The sequence below is a fragment of the Heterocephalus glaber genome, unplaced genomic scaffold (assembly GCF_053883595.1).
Source record: "Heterocephalus glaber isolate CG9 unplaced genomic scaffold, H.glaber_assembly_v1.0 deba00001504, whole genome shotgun sequence".
NCBI classification, from domain to species: Eukaryota; Metazoa; Chordata; class Mammalia; order Rodentia; family Bathyergidae; genus Heterocephalus; species Heterocephalus glaber.
Window position 1 is genome coordinate 17,577,636 of NW_028258324.1, and position 25,792 is coordinate 17,603,427.

The 25,792-nt window shown below is 42.5% G+C and overlaps 1 protein-coding gene and 1 pseudogene across 5 annotated transcripts in view; both read left to right on the forward strand.

Annotated features, from left to right (window-relative positions):
• LOC147825259 (RNA-binding protein 7 pseudogene) lies at positions 1 to 25,790 on the forward strand (annotated as a pseudogene). Its single transcript, XR_015440832.1, has one exon. The product of XR_015440832.1 is annotated as an RNA-binding protein 7 pseudogene (transcript).
• Positions 1 to 25,792, forward strand: part of Pxylp1 (2-phosphoxylose phosphatase 1) — an 82,281-nt gene that overhangs the window by 37,936 nt on the left and 18,553 nt on the right. The window lies entirely within an intron of this gene.

Below are 25,792 nucleotides of genomic sequence, written 5' to 3' on the forward strand. Positions count from 1 at the left end.
AGCGAGGTTTCTCGGGTCCTGAGAAGGGAGGGGGCTTCATTTGGAAATTCAGGGCCCAAGCTTGTAGGAAACACTGAGGCCCTGAAGCCTGTTTGTTTTTTCAATGAACGATGAGGTTTAAAACAATGGGGTCTTTTTATTATTAGTCTATATTATTTTATATTTATTATTTTATCATGGTAAGTGGTTGCAAGCGGGAGCCTTAAACTACTGGGCAATGCTCTTTTGACTGTGAAGGACTCACAAGAGCACTCACAAGCTCTCGTGACACTTTTTTTTTTTTTTCTTACTTCTGCACAGATTCCTAAACTGCCTAGTTATTCCAAGAGTCTTAATTCAGATGCCCAAGGTGCAGACACTGAGTGGCCCAGTGTCACTTCTCTTATCACCCCATACAGAGCAAAGATGTTTGGCCTATAGTTGGCTCCTTGAGGGTTGAGTGTCCATTGAGTGTTCAGAAAGATGTAGGGCTAGAGTTAGGTGGGACAGATTAGGGAGGGGAGATTTGATCACTGGTGTCAAACTCAGGTGCCTGGACATGAGAAATCCAGGTGGTGAGGCCAGAGCTCTCTGGTGAAGCCAGCCCACAGACCTCCCCATCCTATACCCAGATCCCTGTGCCCAGGCCGTGCCCTAAATTGGTACACACCCAAGCTCCCCCACGAGTGACTATCCTCAAGCATAGATCATCCCCAGTACTTCCTTGGTTGTAGCCTGTACGTAGCAGCCTGTTGTCATCTGTAGCTTATTCTCTATAAGAGCAGCCTCTCTCTGTGCCCAGCTCCTGCCATCCCCTATTGGGAGTGCTGTTCCTCCCTCTGGTCCCTTGGCCTGCATTTTTTCCTCCATGGACTTGCAAGGGCGTGGTGCTTCGGTGATACACATTAGGATGCCCTGAACCTGTTTCCTTCTTTCACTAACCATGAAGTGTCAACATTTTCCGTTCTTGTGTCATTTTCCTTCCACAAGATGGTCTGGTGTTTGAGAGCAGGGTCCATGTCCCGTTTCCCTCTGGCTCCTAGGAACCAGCACACAGTAGATATCTTGTGAACATTTCCAAGGCAGGCTGGCCCTTACTCCTTCTCCCTCTGGTGGCTGTGTATTTGAAGCTGAGAAAATGTCTGAACGATGGGGAGAGTTTTGCTGTTTCACCACCTCACCCTGATGGTTGGAGACAAAGCTTTGGCACCCATCACTGCCCAGGACAGCTGGGTGTGGAGGTAGCGTTTCTGGTAGCGTTCACAGTTTGAGTGACAGGAAGAAGAACAAGTGGCTCAGTGAGTGGAATGTAGCGAGTGTGTGGGGGACTGTGGGGAGACTTGGCATCAGGAGTAGTGGTTTGGAAAGTGGAGGCATTGAGCATTTTGCCTGATTTACCTTCAGTGTGACATACTCCCAGGCATACCTCCAGTACATATGACAGGCTATTTCTAGTGGTAAGGAGAACAAAAAATACTCATTTATTCTAGAATTGGAAAAGAAGGGAAGGGGTGGTATAAGAAATTTAAACCAGGTGTGGTGGGACAGGCCTATCATCCCAGCACTCTGCGAGGTGGAGGCAGCAGAATCACAAGAGCTCAGCCTGGAGAACTTAGTGACCCTCTCTCAAAGTAAAAAATAAAAAAAGGTTGCAAACATGCCTGGGGTTCAACCCCCAGTATCTCTCTTACACACACACACACACACACACACACACACACAGACACACAAACAAGTTTAAAAATACTTCAGATGATTAATGAACTGCAAAATATGAATCTTTTCTAAAAAGCATGCTTTGACTTTCAGTGGTTTGTTTATAACTTTCTGTTAAAACTTTTCCATCCTTTGGCCGGAGAGGTCTAATGTTACAGCGAACACCGAGCTTGTCCTGAATCACAGACAGGTTCTGAGATGTGAATGTGTGTTACTTGTGTTCGCTGCATTTCTCTGGCATGAGCTGGTCTCTGCGTCACTGAATGGGCCTGTGTGTCTCACTTATATAACTCTTCTGAAAGTACCTCTGTTTTAGGAAAGTCAATTTTCAGCCACGTTTTTTAAAGAAAAAATTTTCAGGGTAAATTAGCCTGGCTAGATCTGAGCACTTTATTCTGGGATACGTTGGAGTTCAGATATTAAGAAATGGACATTCTTCCTACTCTTCTACTTCTAGGTAAAATGTAACTTTGGAATTTTCCTGTTTCTATAAAAATAGAATTCATTTGCTTCGTTACTTAATTGCTTTTATTATGGTGCAAGAAACTGCACTGTAGTACAAAGATTTATGCTTAAATAACACTTATGTTTTCATTCCTAAAATATATGGACTTTTCTTTATCATTTATTTTAACTAATTGTTGAATACCAAGTTAGCACATATAATTTAATATACTTGAGGTCATCAAATATAACTTAATTTTCTTGTGCTTTAAGTACACAGTTTCTGACATATTGTATATTTTATTTTGTCTTAGTAGTTTTCTTCTGGTGTTTTGAATGTGAAGAAGTTATGACTTGGGTTTGGATTTGGAAATCAGGTTGTTTAAATAAGGATTTCTTCCTCTGGGTACAGAAAGTACGTAGTGAACCCACACATATTTATAAAGTGCTTAATGTGTGTTTGACATTGTGAGGTTAGAGATAGTATGGAAGGGATACAAAAAAGATTAAGACCCGGTTTATAGTTCCTCAAAATATGTCCACCTTAAATGTTACTAATGGCGTACTATATGCTAAGAGTCCTTAATAAAAAAAATAATTTGTTTTGTACGTTCAAGCACTGGATGTTATTGTCATTAAAATACATTTGAGAAATATATTAAAATATATTTGAGAAAAATAATTTCTCAAATTGAAGGGCTTTTTTGCAACAGGAAAAGACTGTTGATATGTGAAGGCTTATGAATCATTAGTTATATTTCTGATTTTTCTGCTCATCTGTAATCACCCACTTTCCTGCTGTGCCCCAGGGTTTCCTTAATGCTTATTTTGGATTCATTTCTCCAAGTTCAAACTGGCATTCCCCAAATGGTGGCATGGCACAGGCTCCAGAATCATAGCCTTGGGTTTGATTGTCAGCTTCTCCACCAAGCAGCGGGTTCCCTGTCTCTTCTTCTGTGAAACAGCTGATTATTGCTGCTTTGCAAGCTTGTGTAAGCACAAAAACTTTGGGGAAAACTTTTGGCTCATGGAAGCCTCTGTTTCTTTTGTAAGAGTTAGTCATTGTTATTTTGCAAGGTTAGTGTGAGAACTGAGAGTTTTGGAAAAAACCCTTGGCTCATACAGGCATAGCCAACAATCAGTCTTTTAAGCAAACCAGGCAGATTTCTATCATAATATACCATCATCAGAAACCAGGGCTCTTTGGGATTCCATAAGGCTCTCAGGCCCTCGGCACTTCAGCCATTTGTGGGAGGGTTGGTTGCTTTTGAACCATATCATCCATTTGTTTGTTTTTAATCCAAGTGCATTGGCTGTAAGGAACACATAGGACCTATATTGGGGATCACTTCTTGGGCAGGGTCCAAATTGGCCTGAACAGATTCAAAGGTGGATGGGACATTCAGATTCCCAGGTAGGACAGGGAGGATAACCAGGGTTATCTTGAATAACTGAAGAGCCCTCTGCAGAAGGATTCAGACCTGTTGTGTATGGCCCAGATAAACAGAGAATCATTTCTGTTAAACAGAGATGAGACTTCCTAAAAGTCAGTGCCATGCCGACGTAGAAGAGGTGCCACGTTCTCCATCACTGGAGTCCACAACCTCCAGAGGAGTAGTGTTAGGCAGCTCATTGGGCCCATTGTCATTTGGGGGGGGGGGGGTGTGACCGGGGATCGAACTCAGGACCTTGCACTTGTGAGGCAGGCGGCAGAACCACTGAGCTAAATCCCCAGCCCCAAGGGCCCGATCTCATTTAAAGTCTCTTCAAACTCTGAAGTTTTATGAATTTTATCTTTCCTTATTAATGCAGTGCTGTGAACATGTAAAGCTCAGTTCTTTGGCAAATGTTCCTTAACTTTCGAACCTAGGCTAGGAGTTTAATACCTTGTGGGGGGTGGGGGGGGGTGCTCCCTCTGGTGGAGGAAAGTCAGGAGCCGACTCTTGGAATACAGAGTACAGGCCATCAGAAAGTTCAGAGGTGTGGTGGGGTGGGAAAGAACATGGTTTTAGGAGACAGCCTGCCATGATCCTCTCCCTTTCCTGACACTTACTACCTGTTATCCCCCCACCCCATACCTTAGTTTCTTGCTCTGTAAAATGGGGCTGGTAACTATTTCTCCCTCGTAAAGTTGTAAGTATTTAGTGAGCTAATGTCTACCAAATGCCTGGCACATAGTAATCATGACTCCTATTTGTTAAATCAAATGAGTTGGAGGTCATTTATAGCAGGGTGTTTTGGGAGGATAGAAGATAACCCAGACCAGTCTGGGGTGCCTGGTGACATCCAGGCTCATCCTTGAAAAAGACTGGGAATTGACTGAGGAGGAAGCTAGGAAGATGACGTAGGCATGTAGTGGCACCTTGTGAGAGGGCAGAACCAGGTTAGTCACCTTTATGTAGTTTTGAAGATGAACCGAAGGCTGGGGTCTGCCTGCTCCTCACCCCTTTCTTTCCTGAAGGTCTGGGGTAGCCTCTGCCGTAGGGAAGCCACAATCCATTTGAGTCTTGGGAAGAAGCCATTTTGTGTTTTCCAGATTGTGGGCCCTGAGACCTGGATCAAACCCACCTGGGGAGCTTGTTTAAAATGTCTGCTCCTACATTGAAAAAGAACAGTTTGTGCCCCTCCCTGCAGAATCAGAAAATGGGTGGGAGTGGACCCCAGAAATCTGCATCATGAACAAGATTCCTGGGTGTGTCTCCTACTTGGAGACTGCAGACTTCCACCCAGAGGTGGTGGGAGGGTGCTGCTGGGTGATGCAACTCGGAGGCTGGTTTGCTCTTGGAATAAAAGGCTCTGGGTGGCTTGGATTGAGGTGTTAGCCCTGAAAGGAAGAAGCAAAGCCAGGAAATGTCATGATTATGCACTGGGGCTTTATAACTAATTGGGTGGTATGGGGGCCAGGATGACTTGTCCATGGCACCCGGGCAGCTGGCGAGTGGAGGCAGTTGATGCTTCATTCACCCATGTACCCATTTACATGTCTCTCTCTACCTGCAAGAAGTATACTGAAGGCTGAAGGGAGTGCCCAGAGAGGTTACCACGCAGGGTTGGTGGCTCTCTGGTCCAGGAAAGAGTGCTCAGAGCAAGAAGAAAAGCAGGACAGGGCCCAGTAGCAGGACAAGCTGGACAGCACTGGATGAAGAGGGGGTATGCACAGTGTCCCTGGAGGTATCTGAGGGCCTAGCGGGTGCAGTGTCCTGCCTAAGGAGGGGACCCAGGGTCTGACGTTCATGACAAGGATCAGGTCTCCTGGAAGCAAGTGAGCTTGTTTTGTTTGGCCCAGTGTTTGCAGATTTTCAAATTTTTTTACCAATTCACATAAATTTCCAAACCTTCTTTAAAAAGTCAGTCCAGATGTTGGCCGAGACCCTTCAGCCTGAGTGGGGAGGGGGTGACGTTGAGACGAGGGTGGCAGCTGGGGAAGCAGACCTCACTCTCTTTGTGGGCAACCTTGAAACTAAAGTGACCGAGGAGCTGCTTTTCAAGCTGTTCCACCAGGCTGGGCCAGTAATAAAGGTGAAAATTTCAAAAGATAAGGATGGTAAACCAAAGGTGATTGTGAATTTTAAACATGAAATATCTGTTCTTTATGCAATGAATCTACTTAATGGAATCAAACTTTTTGGAAGGCCCATCAAAATTCAGTTTAGATCAGGAAGTAGTCATGCCTCACAGGATGTCAGTTTATCATACCTCCAGAATCATGCTGGAAATTCAACCCCCACCTCCACATCTCCTAGCAGCAGATATGAAAGGGCTGGAGATAACATGACACCATCATCACAGATAATTCAGAGATCATTCTCTTCCCCAGAAAATTATCATAGACAAGCAGTGATGAACAGTATTTTAAGACAGATGCCATATGGAGGGAAATTTGGTTCTCCACATGTGGATCAATCAGGATTTTCACCATCAGTTCAGCCACATAATCATACTTTTAACCAGTCTTCATGCTCCCAATGGCACCAGAATACACCACCATCACAGCATAAAATCAGACAGAATTCTCATCCCTACCTAGCAGATAGACATAGCCGAGAACAGCGTTACACCGATCATGGGTCTGACCACCGTTACAGAGGAAGGAGAGAAGATTTCCCCTATGAAGATGGGAGTCATGATGGCTGGAGCCATGACTATGATAACAGAAGGGACGGTAGTAGAGGTGGAAAATGGCGCTCATCTCGACACTAGCAAATATTGGAAGGACATTGTTCTATAGGGCCATTTTAGGCTCTTTTGACTAAGTTGAGCTGAAAATATTTTGAAAAATTGTACAGAGAAGCTTTTCTTGTTGCCACATTATTTTTTTTTAAACGTATAGCTACAGTTTAATACAGAAATGAGAAGAATTGTGGTTCCAGTGTTATTTCATTAATAACCTTTCACCTCAGGGCTTTATGAAGAGGAAAGGGTTTTATCCAAAAGAAAGGGCCACAGTTCCTAATCATCTAGACAGCTTCAGAAGGGTGGATTGTATACCAGGCATGATTTTTAAAAATACAATGTTTAGATTTTGAAAAAAGAAATTTATAGTAAAAGACACATCTCTATAATGTCAAAATGGCATTGTGTCTTTTACTGTAACAAATTTTAAAAATCTAAACATTCCCATATACTTTGATCAGACTTCATAGATGGTTGTATTATAAAGCAAATATTTTAACGTTTTGTACTGCGAGAATTCTGTGCTTAGTGAATCCAGTTTTGGTGTATATAATAGGAAGTCCATATTGATAGCTATCAGCTAATCAGATGACTATCTGTATTTTGTTAATCAGAAAATATAATTTTTGAGTGATTTGTTTTTTTAAGTTTCAGAAAGTTATTGGTTGTTAGAGGATAAATCATTTTGGTTAACTTAGAGAATTTAAGTATAAGTTCTGTGCGGTGTTCTTTGTACCTTTACCCTGTACAAGTATAAATCTACCTATGCCATTTCATCCTAAAATTTTAGAAATTTTCAATTAAATCATGTTTAATGTATGACTGGTCACTCAAGAAGTTAAGTATCTGTACGTGAAATATCTGTATGTATATATTTTTACATGGAAAATTGCAGTATTAATGTAAATTCACTTTTTCAGGAAGAACAAAAGTATCAATGCATACTCATAAAATAGTAAAATGTTTTACTGAAAGTATTCGTTTTGGGAAAAGAGATTCATGAAGTCTTTATGTGCTGCCTCTATCACTCAAATTTCAGAAATTTTAACATTTTCTAAGTGCCCAAGACTTGTACCAAGGACACATTTTATTACAGAGATTATACAAGTTGATTTTTGTTTGAACATTGGAAAGAATTTAGTGTTAACATTTTTCTGCTTTTAAAATTTTAAAATCTTAAAACTTTTTAATCTATCAAGATGCTATTTCCATTTCATTACAAAATTGTTTATAAAATTCATTCCTTGAAAAATTTGGATCCTTTTTAAATACTAATCTCAGCATTTGTACTGTTACTTTTTAATATATTAAAAATAGAAAAACGTCAGTAGAGATAGTTGGGAAGTCAAACAGCTGAGCAGGGGCTGCCCACTTTGAGGAGTGCATGCTCTTTTTTTTTTTTTTTTTTTTTTACAAAATTGGATTTAATGTTTGCATCCTTCAGAGGCAAAGTACAAAACAGAAAAAAATTCTGTCCAGTCTGTTAACCACACTAATAAAAACACTACTTATGGGATAACCAGTCTGATAACTTTACAGACCATTAACAGCATGAGCGAGGCTTGTCTGCAGTACGGCTTTTGAGATTCTTTAACATCATCTTTATGGGAGAGAAAATGTAACATTTTTTTCTGGTGAATTCAAAACCATTCCTTCCTGGTAATTCTAGGTTAGATTTTTACATTTGACTTTTACACGATGGTTGCAGCACAGATAGAATATCGGGAGCTGAGGAATTCACTTCCTCCACCCACTTGAGCTCAGGTGCCGCATGAGGAGCAGTCTTATAACCTCAGACAAAGCAAATGCTGCCCTTTTTCCTCTGGCTCTCGAGCCCAAAAGTCTGATTTACCTGCGTGCACACAGTGTTCCTTTTCTTTTTTTTTTCCCGTTAAGTTTATTGGTACATTTTAAGTATAAAATACAATTACAAACATCACTGGGATCTTGTACCATTACATGAGTATCTTGGTTCTTTTATTTTTCCCCTTCCCCTGCCCTCCCTTCACCCCCTCCACCCTTCCCTATTTGCAAAGACTTTGTTTCCATTTTTTTCCTTTTCTCATATTTTTTCTTTTCCCTTTTTTTCTTTCCCCTACCCTTCCTACTTCCCCTGCACCTTTAGACCTTTTCTTCCTGTTACCCAATATCAATTATACATTTTTTAAATTACAGTATCAAGATCTAGGAGACATTACCACAGATTTTACAGAATTTAAAAGGATATAGAAAGCATATTTCAAAAATCTATTTTGAAATAAATTTGACAACTTCTAAGAAGCACCTTGGAAGACAAATTAATGAAACTAACTCTGGAGGAAATATAAAATTTGAATAGCACCTATTAAAGAAAGTATATTCCTAGCTTGAAAACCTACCTATATGACAACAGCAGGCTCATAAACATTTTAACTGATGAATTATATCAAACATTTAAAGCAGAAAAAAGAAGGAACACTTCTCCTCTCATTTTAGGAAATCAACATTGTGCTAATCTCAAAACTGAATAAAGATAATAGAAGAAAAAAGTATGAACATAGATAGAAATTTGTTTAACACAACAAACTATTAGAAGTCAGATCTGGCAGGATGTAGAAAGTGGTTTTGTTATAGGGATGGTAGTGTTGGTTCAGCATTGGAAGATCCACCCCCAAAAGTCATCGTTTTAACAGAGGAAAGGAAAAAGCCGTATGATCCTGTCACTAGTTGGAGAAAGAGTATTGGACTAAATTCTACAGCTGTTCATGGTAAAAGCTATCAGGAGACTAGAAGTAGAACAGAACCTTCTCAACAGATTAAAGGCATGTACTCCATACTTCCAGCGAGAATGCTTTATATGAATGGAGAAGATACAATGCTTTCTCCTTAAGGTGAGGAACAAGGGCAGATATGCTTACTCTTTATCTGTCCATTAAACTTTGAAACCTAGGCCCCACCAAAATAGTCTGGCAATAAAATCACACAATTAGGATAGGTTGGCAAGGTAGAAGGAAAATCTTTATATGTAGATGAAATGATCATCTACAGAGAAAATACTAAGAAATTTCTAGGAGCCCCTAGAACTTGTATTTGAATTTAGCAGGATTAGAAAACACAAGGTATATATAAAAATTCAGGTCTATGTATACTTGCTATAAATGAAGAATTGGATATTGAAATTTAAAAGTTATGTAGGAGTACAAAGGACCTAGAAAAGTTAAAAAACAAAACAAACAAACAAACAAACAAAAAACAGAAACAGTGTTGGAAGACATTTAGTACCTAATTTTAAGACTTCTTCTAAAGCTACAGTAATCAAGGCAGTGTTGGTGTAAGGAAAGACAAATAGATCATTTGAATAAAACAGAGAATGGAAATAGAACCACACATATATGGTTCACTGAGTTTTGAAAGATTATTTAACATTAGCATTTTATAGAGTATAAACTCAATTCAAGAGCCAAGGAAGAGATAGTGTTTTCAGCAAATGGTACTAGAACTCCTGGTATCCGTATATAAAAAATTAACCTCAACCCTTTATTTCCATACATGAAAATAACTTGAAGGGATCTATGAACCTAAATATGAAAGGCTAAAAGTATAAAACTTTAAGAAGAAATTATAAGGTAAAATATTTATGAATTCAGAGTAGGCAAGAACTACCTAGTATACAAAAGACATGGTGTATAAAAGAAAAACATTGATAAATGAGATTCCATCAAAATTTAGAACTTTAAATGACATCATTAAAATGAAAAGTAGTCCTTAAACAGACCATATTTACAATGCATATAACCTATGACCAGAATATATAAAGAATTCTTAGAGCTCATTAATAGACAACCCAATTAAAATGTAGACATAAGAAGATGATAAATAGCCAGTACAGCACAAGGAAAGGTGTGCAACTCTAGGATCAGGAAAATGCAAATCAGTACAATAACAAGATTGAATTATACACTCATTAGAGAGATGAAGTTAAAAGTTTTAAAAGCCTTGTCATGACTTTTTCTTTTTGTGGGATTCTCCCCCTCTGCATTTAATTTGTCACACCCAATGGATTCATTCTGCTGGGTTTCCTGGGGTTGTGATCCTCATTGTTTTTTCCCAGGGTATTGTCTAAAATTTTTTGGAGTGCAGGTTTGATATTCATGAAGTTCGTAAGGTGCTCTTTATCATGAAAGTATCTTATTTCTCCATCCATTTTGAAAGATAGTTTTGCAGGGTATATCAATCTGGGTTGGAGGCTGTTTTCCTTTAGGGCTTGAAATACATCACTCCAAGCTCTTCTTGCCTTGAGGGTTTGCATTGAGAAGTCTGCTGTGATTCTGATGGGCTTTCCTTTGTATGTGATTTGTTTCTTTTCTCTCACTGCTTGTAGAATTTTGTTCTTCTGTTGGATTTCTGTAATCCTAACTATTATATGCCTATGTGTAGATTTTTTTTGATCAAGGCTAACTGGAGTCCTATATGCCTCACTTATGTGTATGTCAAGGTCTTCTCCCCTGCTTGGGAAGTTTTCTGCCATCACTTCTGTGAACAGTTCTTTTATGTCATCTGCACTCTCTCCTCTTTCTTCATTGACTCCCATCAGTCTTATGTTATTCTTCTTTGCATTGTCTAGCAGCTGCTGGATTGATTTCTCATGTTCCTTTACAATTTTAAAGCAATTTTTCTTTTCCTAGTCATTAATTGCAATCTTATCTTCTATATCTGAAATTCTGTCCTCACATTGGTTCATTCTGCTGCCCAGACTTTCGATGGAGTTTTTAATCTCCTGGAAATCTGTTTGCATCTGTTTTATGGATTCCATTTGTTTCCTATGTTGGGATTCCATCATGTTCCTCAGATCCTCTATTTTTTTTATCTGTATCCTCTCAAGTTTTATTATTCATGTCTTGCACCATGAGCAAAATCTTTGCTGTTATCTGAGAAATCATTTCTGATTTCATTTTTCCCAGATCCTCTTTTGTTGCCAGTTCAGACATTCCAGGTGTTTGGGTATCAGATTGTTCCATCTCGTTTCCCTTTGGAGTTGCTGTAGGTGATCCAGAAGTGTGTTTTTGAGGCTTGTTTATGTGTCTTCTCATTTCCATGGGGGAGGGGAGGATGTACTTCTGGCATCTGCATGGCTCACCTTCTCTGCCCTAAGAGCTTGGGATGGCAGCGGGGGAGCTTCCTTGTGGGTGCTGGGACTGGCTCAGCTTCTCTGCCCTAGGAGCCTGGGATGGCGGTGGAGGAAATTCCCTCCAGGTGCTGGAATCGGCTTAGCTTCTCTGCCCTAGGAGCTTGGGATGGTGGCGGGGGGAGCTTGCTTCTGGGTGCTGGGACCAGCTCAGCTTCTCTGTCCTAGAATCCTGGGATGGTGGCAGGGGAGCTTCCTTCCAGGTTCTCTGCCTGCTCTCTCTTTACCCCACCATCCTGCCCAGTCCCCATCAGCATCGGAATGTGTGCCGTGTGGTGTGGATAGAGGAGAGAGCCAAAGATGAAATTCTGGACAGACACAGAGAGAGAAGTCAGGAAGGAGACAGAGAGTGGCTGGGGAGGTCTGGAAGCCACAGGAGGCAGGTCACCTTCCGGAAGTTCTCAGGTGTCCAGCTGAGGTGTACCAGCACGTGCTCTCTCTCTCTCTCTCTCCCTCTCTTTCTCTCTCTCTCTCCCTCTCTCTCTCTCTCTCTCTGTATGTGTGTGTCATTTCCCTGGTACTTCTCTTATCTGCAAAGCCATCATTACTCTTGTAGCCTGTAGTCCCCATACCTTTTTTAGTGGTGCATCATATCTGATGTCTAGTAAGAAAGAGAGAACAACAGTGTATAAATTAAAAGAAAACTGCTTCTAAGTAGGAAAGTGAGGCACCCTGGAAGGAGCAGGGTGTCGGGACCTCTGCCTTGGTGGTTCAGCCCCTCACTTCTCCAGCCTCAGCAGGGTCTTCCTGGGTGGGTATTAGCATTTCACTTGCAACCCTGCGGGGACCCCTGAAAGTCCAGGGTGGGTAGGTGGTGGTGATTTTGCTGAGGCACACATTTGGATAAAGAGAGCTGAGAATAAACTCCTTGACTGCACAGAAAGCCAGGTCCTGCCTCCCAGCCACGGAACTTTGTCATCCTCTGCCCTCTGTCTTGTGTGGTTGGTGTGTGTGAATCTGAGGATTCTTGAAGGTCTTAGTATGTTTTTGCTGCAAAGGTTGGGACATGCAAGCCTTTATAGTGCAGGGCTGTAGTGCACTGTACATAAGTTGGGTATACCTTATTCAAACTGCTCAGGAGCAGAAATGTTTGGGATTTGGGATTTTGGAATATTTGCATACACACAATGAGATATCTTTGGGATAGATGTGGAATTAATTTATGTTTTATATATACAACCTGAAGGTGATTTTATATAGTATTTTTAATTTGTTCATGAAGCAAAGTTTCACAATGTGGAGTTTTCTACTTGTGGCATCACATCACACTCATTTTGGATTCTGAGTTTTGGGATTAGAGATGCTTAACCAGTACAACTGTACCCTAAGCCACAATAAGCTTCCTCCCGGGCTTTTTTCGTCCCATGCCAAAGGAATTGAAAATAATATCTTATATTTCTAAGCCAGGAGTTCTATCAAATTTTATCCCATCAATATCTCTAAAGGTTCAAATTTAGTAATTTTTGTTAACTCTGAACCTTGAAGACATTTTTTGCTGGACTTCTGAGGGTTTTAATTTTTCTTTTCCTCCCTCCTCTCCCTTCTCATCCCTCCCACCACCACCACCGCTACCACCTTTTACCTCTGTCTCTCTTTAGTATCTGATCTTAGAGATTGCCATAAGTAGACAAAGGAATAAAGATGTATGTTTAAGGGTGACACCTACAGTATCATTCATAACAAGAAATGGAGGGAGAGGTGACCAAAGGGTCCAACCATAAGTACTCTTCTAGCCAGGACACCAGGATTGCATGTTCTTGTCTGTTTGACTTAGAAGATTGTTTGTAATCTGTTAAATAAAAGTACATGGGCTGGGGATTTAGCTCAGTGGTGCTGCCGCCTGCCTTGCAAGCGCAAGGTCCTGAGTTCAATCCCCAGTACAAAAAAAAAGTATACATGGTCCTTGTGTGTGTGTGTGTGTGTGTGTGTGTGTGTGTTGGTGAATAAGCAGTAGTGATTCCTCATTTTAGAGGAGAGGAAACCCTCAGGGTGACACAATAAAAACTGAAAGCATTGGTTAAAGGAATTGGTGGATTCAGGGCAGTGCCTGTAGACAGCAAGACCCAAGGGAGACAAAGTAGAAGAGATGCCCACTGGATGTGTCACTGGCATAGCCAGTGGAGGGGGGTGAGCCAAGGACACCACTGGTGTTTGACTAAGTGAGGTGTGTCCCAGCTGAGCAACCTGGTCTTCATAGCTGTTCCAGTGGGGCTGGAGAAGCTGATGGGAGAGGTGGTGAGGGGAGAGCCTGAATCCCACATAAGAGGGTGAGGTCAGGCAGGCACTGGGAGACAGCTCTGGAGCATCTTCCTGTCCCATCCCCTCACCACCAGCACACATGGCAGGTCACACCTCTATCCTTTAGGGGCCCAGGCTTAGGGCCGCCGGGTGGGAGAGGACAAGGAGTCAGCCATGATGAGCAACCCCTCTCTGTGATTTACTGGTTTGGGCTCCAGCAGCCTCTCTGACTCTCCCTGTCCTCTCTTTTCCCTGTGTCATCTGAGGAGCTAGAGCTCTGCCTTTCCCCAGCACCAGGGTATGGGACAGCTTTTATACGTTGTCCTCACAGACCAGGTGGTGCAGGCCCCACCCTCAGCCACAGGGTCTCTTTCCCTGAGGTGGCCTCCCTGAAGTGCCCTACCCACCTGGCTAGTTCACCCTTTTTACTCTTTACCCAGTAGGCAGCCCCCAACCTGGATATTGACTTTCTGGCCTCAAGTTAGATACAAACCTCTGACTCACAGGAAACTTACTCCTTGGAAGAATGGGGAACAAACCTGGGCCTAAGTGACTCTCTGCCAGCATTACCACCAACCCAGGGCAGAAACACAAGTTATCCTCTTATAGGACATTCAGCTACACATAGACATTAAAATGTTCAGTGTGGCTTTCTCTGGGTGGTAAGATTATGGATGATTTTCCTTTTCTTTTTATACCATAGTGTTGAAACTATTTTAGGGTGAACTCATGTTTATATGAAGTGTAAAGATCTCTTTTTATTTAAAAAAAAATGTGTTAACAATCTCAAGGGTGCTGAAATTGGAAACGTATTTCTGAGCACACTGAGTTTGTAACCTGAACCCATGGACTTCTGTATTGTTTCCCTGGTTGCCAGGGTCTTGTGAACTCCCAGAAAGCAAATCTACACAATTGTATGTATGATTCTTCTTCAGAGGCAAGGATAGTAGCTTTTATCAGATTTTCAAATGTGAGGGCAGAGGCACCCTAGATCCAAGAAGGTGATGGAGACAGGGTCTTTTTTGTAGTTTGTATTCAAGGCCCATTCTAATCATCTCTATTCTAAGCTCTGTCATGATTTGGAGTCTTTGGGGCTCAGATCATCTAGACCAATGGGTCCATTGGGTCCAGGCCAGTTACCAACAGGCCCCTGAGGAATGTGGGGTTTTCTGACCTGTCTAGCTGCAACTGGACTCTAGCTCAGGCCACAGTGGGAGGCCCCATACTCTCTCAGTAGGTGGATAAACATAAGTCCCAGGGACAAATGTTGGAGGGGAGGGGTCAGGCATGGAGAACAGAAGAGCTTGCAGTTAGCCTTGAGTGAGGAGCTCCCTCCTGGTAGGATGTGCTGAGTCCCCAACCCCTGTGACCAGGCTCAGCACAAGTACTAAATTCTTCTCCAGTGTGGATCACCATAAGGCAACATTAAGAATTGGAGAAAACAAGAAAAGTTGGTGATGTGTCAGGGCCCAAAGTGGATAGATCACAAAATGACTCATGGATTCAACTGTGTGATCAATGTTGTCCATGTAAAACCAAGTGTCTCATGGTCTTCAGATGTGGACTTGACTTTCCATACTCTACCTGGAGAGCATGATTCCACCACGGCCTTTAAAATCATATGGCCAAAGGCAGATAACAGAAGTGGATGTTGTGTTGTGGTTCTGATTTTCACTGGCAATTACAGCATACGTTTTTAGATTCCATACAAGGTGGAGACAGGTTGGGCATTTAAGATAATTTAGTGAGCTGAGGAGTCCTGAGGGAATTGTGGGAATTGACTGTTAAAGCAAATCATTATTCTTTGGCAGACCAATGAAGGAAAGAGAGTTCCACAGCCTTTTAGATTATCAGGTCAAGGAAATTGGAGAAATGAGGTGACAGGAGTGGGGGGTTTCAAGCTTATGAGAAGGTGCTATCACACACAAACTCAATGTGCTTAAGGGATAGAAAAGCCCCTAGAATTGGGATGGCTGGGAGGGGAAGGATGTCTGGTTTTTTGCTCTTCTGCGAAAGGCGTGGATCCAAGGGCTCAGCATCCTTTTCTGATCCCACACGAAGGGAACACCTTTCAAGAATCTGTAAGGAAGGGGAATAACCGCATTCAGGGGTTGGTATGGAAGTGGCATTTTCTGACCCCTTACCACATTCCACTCAGAGGTGGCCTCTCAAGTCATCCTCACCACCATCTTCAAGTAGATAGGAGATCAGGCTTAAAGGCTCAGGGAAATTTCCCCAAGGTCACACATTGAGGAGATTACGGAGCCAGGAGTGGTACCCACATATCCTCCAGCCACAGGCCACCTCTGCCTTCGGCAGGTGGTCAGAACCACAGACAACCGTGGCAGCAAGGGACAATGAAGAACAGACTTCAGTGGAATCCCAAGGAAGAGGGGACTAAGGTCCCCTAAGGAGGTGACTACCCTAGGGTTGAAGTCCCAACAAGAGCAAGGCAGGCCTCAGAGCTCAGAAGATAAAAAGCATATGGTGGAGCAGACCTTGGCCCTGGCAGGTTCTTTGCCAGTGTAATCAATGGTATGACTTGTGGAGCAACTGAGCCCAGAAGCAAAGTTGAACCAACACTTTAGCCCTATGTTCACATTTCCTGGAAGACTGGTGAGTCCCTGTCACCTAAGTTTAATCTTCCAGGTTTCCATGTAATCAGAGGAAGAGGTGACTACCAAGTCACACAAACATGGGGATGGTGGAGATGGGGTCTGGAAACCCCTGACTCCCATTACAAAACAGTGTCTCACATGGGGTGGCCCGACTCTCCTTTTACTAGCACAGCTGCTTAGAGTCAGGTCTCTACCCTGGATCAGTTAGCATAGGAAGGATAGGATCCTGGAAGAGCAACACCACGGCCTCCACCAGGCCATGGGGTAGTCAGAGGGGAAGAACCACTCCCCATGGTGGATAGGACTGAGGCACAGAGGAAAGGAAGTAATGATGAGCTAACTGAACTGCCCCTGCCCCCAGTCAGTGTTGAGGTACCTGTGAGGGCTTGCATGTAGCAGGTTAAGGCTAGTGCTAGTGGAAAGAGGCCAGGAGCGCACGTAGATTTTAGTCCTCTTCTTCTGTCCAGGGTCTTGATATGGGGAATTGAACTGTGACCATAGGCATTGGCTTGAGCACTCTGAAGGAGATACACTGGGCTATCTTTGTGTGAATCATAGTGACTCCCAAATAATGAGCTGGTAGCAAACACCTGGCTATAACATACCTACTGAACCTGAGGATCACTGAAGTTGTAGGAATAACTAAGGTAGCCTGAAGCCTGAGTACCAGACAGGCACTTTTGCCTAGTTTACCTGTGCTGCTAAGTTATGATCTGGTCCTAACTCTGGGCCCTTTTCTTCCTTTCCTCTATTCTATGCAGACCATCAATAGAATAAAGAAAAACTCAAGGAGATCATCACTAGATGAAATATCTCCTCCAGACAAGTATATAGTTCTGGCTGCTAGGCCAAGACTTGCTGAGTAGGTCATATTTGCCTGAGACTATTGTTGACTACTCGTAGTGACTTCTCGACATTGCCATTATATCTGACCATTCCTGAAATCCATGGCCAAGAAATGCAGGGGTGCCATGACTGACAAAGCCATTTTCTCCTTATGGTAGAAATGCTTTCCACTCCCATTTCTTACTGAATAATGAATGGCAGGTGGCTACATGGATAGATACATAGATACCAGGCCTGAGGAGTTAACACGCCTGGCCTTCCAGGCTGTAGAACTTGAGTCAAGTCCCTTATCTGCTCCCTAAAGTCCGTGCCTGGCTTATGGGTACTCTTCCTAGGATGAGGGCCAGTGCTGGAAAAAGCAGAGTGGGTCAGTTTGGCTTGAATCTGAGTCACAGCTTTGGGGATGTCTGCTACTAATGCCATGGAAACACCCTCTGCATTTGGTGAGTGGGATGGAGAGACATTTATTAGTTTCTTTTGCCCAAGGAGATGCCTTCAAGGTAACGTTCTCTACCATTTCTTTGAAATTGAGACCCTGTTGGTATCTTCACACAAGAGCATTATAGATCTGTGGACAGGATAAAAGAGATCATAGAGAAGATGGGGTAGCTGATGGAAATCTTCCCTTCTACTTATAATCACACCATAGAGAAAGGGCATGCTTCTGGTACAGCACTAATTATCAGTAAAAGATGTCTCTGTTGTTACTTACATTGGTTTTGGTAGCACTGTGGCTCCAGGGTACTTATTTAGATACAAGGTTTCTTTCTACCTATGTAATGAAACTTGTGATCTTTCTGTTAACTTGCCCATCCTCACACCTAATGCCTCAGTCCATTTCTCTTGCCTGGTAACATCTGAGCTCCTCTCAGCTGCTGGGGGTCAGCAGAGTTTCTAATTGTCCCATGAGGCAACTGGAAGAGCTGGGGACCTGGCAAAGGCCTGCTGGGATAAGCAGTGACCCAAAGTCCCTGGGCCCAACTGTCTCATCTTCCCACCTAGCTTCCACATCTGTCTCTCAACCCCCTTTGTCCACTGAAGCAAGGCCAGCCCACCTAAGCAAGGGATCTAATGTGGCAAGTGGCATAGCTCCAGAGTAGAGGCAGTGCCAGCCCACTGTGACCTACTCCTCCAGGCTCCTGCCTGTGTGTCAGCCGTGCGTGGGCCAACTGGCCCCGGTGTCCTGGGGACCAGAGGTTTATCTAGAGCCAGCTTGCTGTCTCCTGTCCACCGTGTTGGCCTAGGCTGCACAGCCTGCCATCTTCTCTTTTGTGCAGTCAGCTGCCTGAAGCCTTTTGGGCTCAGCTTGGCTGTCTTCTCCAGGAAGCCTGTCTCTGACTGACCCCACCTCCACGATGCTTAAGTAACCATTTTCCCTCACCCGGCCATATGACAAATCAGTGAGATCTTTCATGAAAAGCACAGGGCAAGCCAGGACTGTGGCATACACCTGTAATCCCTGGGCAATTTAACAAGATGCTGTCTCAAAATAAAAAATTTTAAAAAGGCTGGGAATATAGCTCAGTGCGAAGGCTCTGGGTTCAATCCTCAGTACAAAAAAAGCATGGAACACAGTTTCTGGATAAGAGCAGACCTTCAGTGCAGCAAGCATTTTTGGAAGGCCTGTCCCCTGCCAGTCAGTGAGGAATATAAACATGCAAGAGGCCTGCTCTTGGCCTTCTGGATGTTTGGGATGGTGGGGTGACAAATTGGGACACCCCCACTTATATATACTATGGTATGAACCTAACAACAGCCAGAACTGGATGGGCTCATAGAAGAGGGCTGTGGAAACCACCTGGAGATTGAAAGTGGGCTTCCTGGAGGAGGGGGCTCCAGGAACAGGTTGTAGAGTTGGTCAGATTCAGGGAGGCCAGTGAGATGGAGATAGAGTTGCAAGCAAATAGTGAGCATGGATGAGAAACATGCAGCAGAGGTGGCTCTGAGTAGCTCAAAACCAAGCTTGGGAGCAGAGGCCAGATGGAGCTGGAAGGACCTATCACTCCCACTGTGTCTGGGCCTGAGACCCACCTATGAATGCCAGTAGCTGGAGGGCCCCACACAGAGGGCCCTGTGGACTGATAATGTGTCCTGGTGACAGGAAGGCACACATACCACAAGGTGATCTCTACAAGATGAACTAATGGACAAGGCCAACAAAGCACAGGTACCAGAGGGAACAGCAGATAAAATCTCTCTAGATGGAAGTCCTCCTTCTGATGATTACCAGATCTTTATCTGTGGTACTTCCTTGAGTCATGCATAGGTCATTTGGACCCACTATGGTTCCCGAATGGCAGCTCCAAAGGGCCTCACCCCACATACTTACAGATGAGCAAAGGACATCCAGGAACCCACGCTGCCCCTTGTCTCTCTCCCTCTCTCTCCCACTTGTCTGATGAGAGCTCCTCAGCTGTACCTCTCCCAAGCCCATGAGCAGAGAGGGTGCACCATAGACACGGCCACCAACCCAGATATAGATTCCTGAGAGTCCAGGACTGAGGGTGCCACCAGCCAGAGTGCCAGCCATTCAGACACCACCATGAGACATCTGCTGCTCCATAGTCCCTGGCAGTAAACCCCCAACAGCAAATCAGCTCTAGACCCCTGAGCTGTGTATTAGCCTTTCTAGCATCTTCTGCCTATGGGAAGAAAGTAGCTCTGGTACAGCCAAAGGACTAGTTTTGAGCTGATGAAGGACCAGTTCTGTAGTTTTCTAATTGTTGTTTTAATAACACAATTTGTACAAATGTATGTATATATCTAGACATCATGGAAATATATGTGCAGTACATGTAACCTGTGCCTACTATAATATATATGCATATGCATGTGATGGGTATATATTCTATCCATTCCTCAGAGGAAACCACCAGTATCATGACATTTTTCTGTCCATTTACATAATAAATACTTGAATATTTATAATGTTTTTTCTTTTCACAAAAAGGATTCTTTTATTATGCAGTGACTTGGTTCATTCACTTCACTCAATTTATCTTTGATTCTTTTCCATTCTTTTTACTGGGGTGGAGTGTTACACAGTTTTGATGTAACATTCTCTTCTGCTAATGATGAATATTTAGGTTATTCCTTTATTTGTTATTATAGATAACACTGCAGTCAGTCCCTTTGGCCCTACATCTTTGAAGATGGAAATTGATATCATTTTTTAAAATTTTTTCCATTAAGTTTATTGGTATATTTTAGGTAGAAAATACAGTTACATTCATCATTGGGATCTTGTACCATTACATGACGTATCTTGGTTCTTATTTTTTCCCCATTCTCCGGCCCTCCCTTCCCTCCCTCCACCCTTCCCTATTTACAAAGACTTTGTTTCCATTTTTTTCCTTTTCTCATAATACTAGAACTTGTATTTGAATTTAGCAGGATTAGCGAACACAAGGTATATATAAAAATTCAGGTTTATGTATACTTGTTATACATGAAGAATTGGATATTGAAATTTAAAAGTTACGCAAGAGTACAAAGGACCTGGAAAAGTAAAAAGGAAAAAAAAATAACATTGTTGGAGGACATTTATTACCTAATTTTAAGACTTCCTCTAAGGACCGGGGATTTAGCTCAGTAGTTTCGCCACCTGCTGCACAAGCGCAAGGACTGGAGTTCAATCCCCGGTACCAAAACAAAACAAAAAACACAAAGATAGAAAGACTTCTTTTAAAGCTACAGTAATCAAAGCAATGTTGGCGTAAGGAAAGACATGTAGATCAGTGGAATAAAACAGAGAATCTAGAAATAGAACCAAACATATATGGTGCACTGATTTTTGAAAGATTACTTAACATTTTATAGAACATAAACTCAACTCAAGAGCAGAGGAAAAGATAATGTTTTCAACAAATGGTACTAGAACACTTGGTATCCATATGTAAAAAATTAACCTCAACCATTTATTTCCATACATAAAAATAACTTGAAAAGATCTATGAACCTAAATATGAAAGACTAAAACTATAAAACTTTAAGAAGAAATTATAAGGGAAAATGTTTATGGATTTAGAGTGGGCAAGAATTTCTTAGGATACAAAAAACATGAACAAAAGAAAAAAATTGATAAATGAAACTGCATCAAAATTTAGAATTTTAAAAGACATTGTTAAGAAAATGAAAAATAGTCCCTAAACAGACCATATTTATAATGCATATAACCTATGACCAGAATATATAAAGAACTCTTACAGCTCATTAATAGACAACCCAATTAAAAAGTAAACACAAGAAGATGATAAATAGCCATTACAGCACAAGGAAAGGTTTGCAACACTAGAATCAGAAAAAGACTAATCAGTACAATAACAAGATTGTATTAGGGAGATTAAGTTAAAAGTTTTAAAAGAACAAATGTCAGCTTAGGTGTGAACCAGTTAGAACTTTCTGATACTGCTAATGTGAATGTAAAATGATAAAACCATTTTGGAAAACAATGTAGAAATTTCTTGTATTACTGTTAAGAACCAATGGTTCTGTTCTCAAGTTTTTACTTAAGAGAAATGAAAACACATGTTCACAATAGATTTTTACATGCAGGTTGACTGTCCCTTATGTGAAATTCTTGGGACCAGAAGTGTTTCAGATTTTGGATTGAATTCCACTTGATCTGCAAAGAGGATAGTTACTCCTGCTTTTTTTCAAGTTCCTGTCACATGGAGTATTCTTTTCCACCCTTTAACTTTCAGTCTATGAGTTTCTTTTTGAATTAAGTGTGTTTCTTGTATGCAGCATATTGTTGGATCTTGCTTCTTGACCCATTCTGCCAGTCTGTTTCTTTTGATTGGTGAATTGAGACCATTCACATTGATGCTTATAACCAATACATATTGACTTATCATTGTCATGACTTTTTCTTTTTTTTGGATTCTCCCCCTTTGCATTTAATTTCTTGTCATGCCCGGTGGATTCATTCTGCAGGGCTTCCTGGGGTTGTGATTCTCATTGTCTTTTCCTAGGATAATTCTCTAAAATTTTTTTGGAATGCTGGTTTGGTATTCATGAAGTCCCTAAGGTGCTCTTTGTGATGAAAGTATCTTATTTCTCCATCAATTTTGAAAGATAGTTTTGCAGGGTACATCATTGGAGGCTGTATTCCTTTAGGGCTTGAAATATGTCATTCCAAGCTCTTCTTGCCTTGAGGTTTTTCATTGAGAAGTCTTCTGTGATTCTGATGGGCTTTCCTTTGTATGTGATTTGTTTCTCTTCTCTAACTGATTGTAGAATTTTGTTTTTCTGTTGGGTTTCTGAAATCTTAACTATTATATGCCTATGTGTAGATTTTTTTTGATCAAGGCTAGTTGGAATTCTATATGCCTCCCTTATCTGCATGTCAAGTTCTTTTCCCCTGCTTGGGAAATTTTCTGCCATCACTTCTGTGAACAGTTCTTTTATGTCATCTGCACTCTCTCCTGTTTCTTCATTGACTCCCATCAGTCTTATGTTATTCTTCTTTGCATTGTCTAGCAGCTGCTGGATTGATTTCTCATGGTCCTTTACTATTTTAAAGCAATTTTTCTTTTCCCGGTCACTAATTGCAATCTTGTCTTCTATATCTGAAATTCTATCCTCACATTGGCTCATTCTGCTGCATAAACTTTCAATGGAGTTTTTAATCTCCTGGAAATCTGTTTGCATCTGTTTTATGGATTCCATTTGTTTCCTATGTTGGGATTCCATCATGTTTCTCAGCTCCTCTATTTTTTATCTGTGTCTGCTCTAGATTTATTAATCATGTCTTGCACTATGGGCACAATCTCTGCTGTTATCTGAGAAATTATTTCTGATTTCATTTTTTCCAGATCCTCTTTTGTTGCCAGTTCAGGGAGTCCAGGTGGTTGAGTATCAGATTGTTCCATCTCATTTCCCTTTGGGTTTGCTTTAGGTGATGTGGAAGTCTGGTTTTGAGACTTGCTTATGTGTCTTCTCATTTCAACAGATACAGCCTGCTGTGCCTTTGTTGAGGCAACTTTTTGTTCACCCAGTGGTCTTCAATTCTCAGCAAGCCACCAAGCTGCCTTTTCTCTGCTGCTCACCAGTACACTAATTCCTGGGTTCAGAATGGTGGCCTTCTAGATCCCTGAGCTGACCTGTTGTCTGGGTGGGCTTCTGGCTGGGGCCTGTGCACACTTGGGATGGTATCTAGGTGTCCCACTGACTAGGGCCCCTATGTAGCTGTTGTCTGGGAGGGCCTTTGGCTGGGGGCTGTGCACCCCAGTTCCTGTTGTGTGAACAATCTTCTGGCTAGGGTCTGACGCACTTACGATGGTATTGGGGCGAACCTCTGGCTGTTGCTTGTGTGCCTGTGCAGGTCTTTCTCAGGCAGGCCCTTGGATTGGGCCAATGCCCCAGCTACTGGGGTCAGGGCAGAGCCCTGGCTGGGATCTGCTTGCAGCCACATTACTCTGGTCCACACAGCTGCTCCCCCAACTAAGGTGGTCTGGTGTGCCTTTATTGCAGAGATTTTCTTCACTTTTCCAGTGGGGCTTTAATATTCTCTCAGAGAGGCCCTCTTTCTGTTGTTCACTTCTGCTCCAACTTCTCAAGCTCAGAGCAATGTCCTTTATGACCCCTGCAACTCTGCAGTGTGGATTCAGGTAATGGCTCAGCACAGCCAGGGTGTGGGTGCTGGCACCTGTACAGCTCACCTCCTCTGTGCTCTGGGGCAGTGGTACAGTGGCCGGAGAGGCTCACCTCCTCAGTGCTCTTTTGGGGCTGCCAACATAGGTGAAAGTAAAGGTGGAATCTGAGTATCTGAAATCTGCAAACTGGCAGTCCTTCTCGGCTCTGGACTTCTGGATTATGACATCGATATCCTTCTGAATTCACTCTTGCCTTGAACACCTCCCCATGAAATAAATCCAGGATCTGCGGCAGAGTCCACAGTGGCCATCTGTGACTGGAGAGCTGGATGACCCAGGAGTGCTCAGCCCAAGGCTGGGAGCCAGAGGGAGAGGGACCAAGAAGCTCTCTGTAGAGCTGTTGATGTTGTCTGCAGTGGAAGGCTTCAGAAACTGGAATCTCTAATATCATTTTAGAATAGATTCCAAGGCTTAGATTAGTGAGATCAGGGACAACATATAAAACGCAGGCCAAATCCTTCCAGAAGGCTGCTCCAGTTTGCACTCTGCCTCCAGTGTGTGGAAGTGTCCGTTTTCCCACACTCTTAACAATATTGGATATTATCATTAAAACACAATTTTCCAGTCTGATGGGGGAAAACAATCATATCTTGTTGGTTGTCTTACTTTGTATTTCTTTAATTATAAAATTGAGCGTCTTTTCATGTTTATTGACCATTGGTATTTATTTTTCTGTAATTAGCCTTTTCATATCCTTTAATGATTTTTCAGTTGTGGGGGTCTTATGGACTTTGGATATTTATCACTTGTCTGTTCTATATGTTGCAGATACTTTTTCTCAGTATATTGTTTATCCTTTATCTTTGCTTATGGCATCTGTTTATGAAGGGAAGTATTAAATATTTATGTAGAAGAGTTAGGGAATTTAAACTGATTTAGACAGTGATTGGTCTCTTTTTTTAACTGCTGTTCAGAATATGAATATATGTATATAACATATATGATGATGATTAATAGGCCTTTTAAAAGTTAAATGGATCATGGTCACGCTTCTTTATGTGTATTTCCTTCAATGGGTAGATGCTGAGAGTACAACTGTTACTGCACAGAATTTTAGAAAATCTGAGATTCTACAAAGATGTCCTCCAAGATGGGAAGACTGGGGCCCTGCAAGGAAGAGAAACCCAGCTGCCCATCATGTCCTCTTCGTCTCTGGTCTCATCCCACCCTACCAAGGGATAGAGACACAGTGATTGACAGTCAGCCAGATCCCCACAGGGGCAGGGCTGCTAGATGGACAAACATAACAGATCGCAAGAACCACACCTGATACCAGGAGGAGGGTGGGGAAGGCCAGCTGGAGGCAAAGGCATGAGTGTGGGTCAAGGCTCTGTGCACCACCTGCATGTGCTGGGTCCTGGGCTCCCTTCTACACAGTGGCCTCATGAGGGTTAACGAGCAGATCCTGTGATTTGGCCATCGGGCCACAGAGCCCTATTAGAGGATATGAACTGAGGTATATCAGACACCCACCTGTACCACTTAGCAGGCACTCTGTTGTCAAGGATTGTCCTCCTTGTTACTGTTACTAGAACAGAAAGTGTGTCAGAATGAGGCCATCAGGCCTAAGAAATTAGTGTGGAGCCAGGTATGGTGGTGCACAGCACACCTGTGACCCCAGCTACTCAGAAGGCTGAGGGAAGAGGATCATAACTTCAAGGTCAGTCTGGGAAATTTAGTAAGACCTAGTCTCAAAATAAAAAGGGCTGAAAGATGACTCAGTGGTACAGCACTTGCCTAGGATGCGTGAAGCCCTGGGTTTGATGCCTACTGTCGCAAAAATGAAAAAAAAAGGAGTTAGGGTGCATGTTCTCCTGCTTTTCTGGGAGACCCCAGTACCATAAACCTGCTTACTGGTGAGGAGTGGGAGACAGTACTGAGCCATAGGCAGGGCTTAGTGGGCTGAGGAACACAGGAGGAAGCTGATGTCTTGCTACACTAAGACCCACCCTAATTCT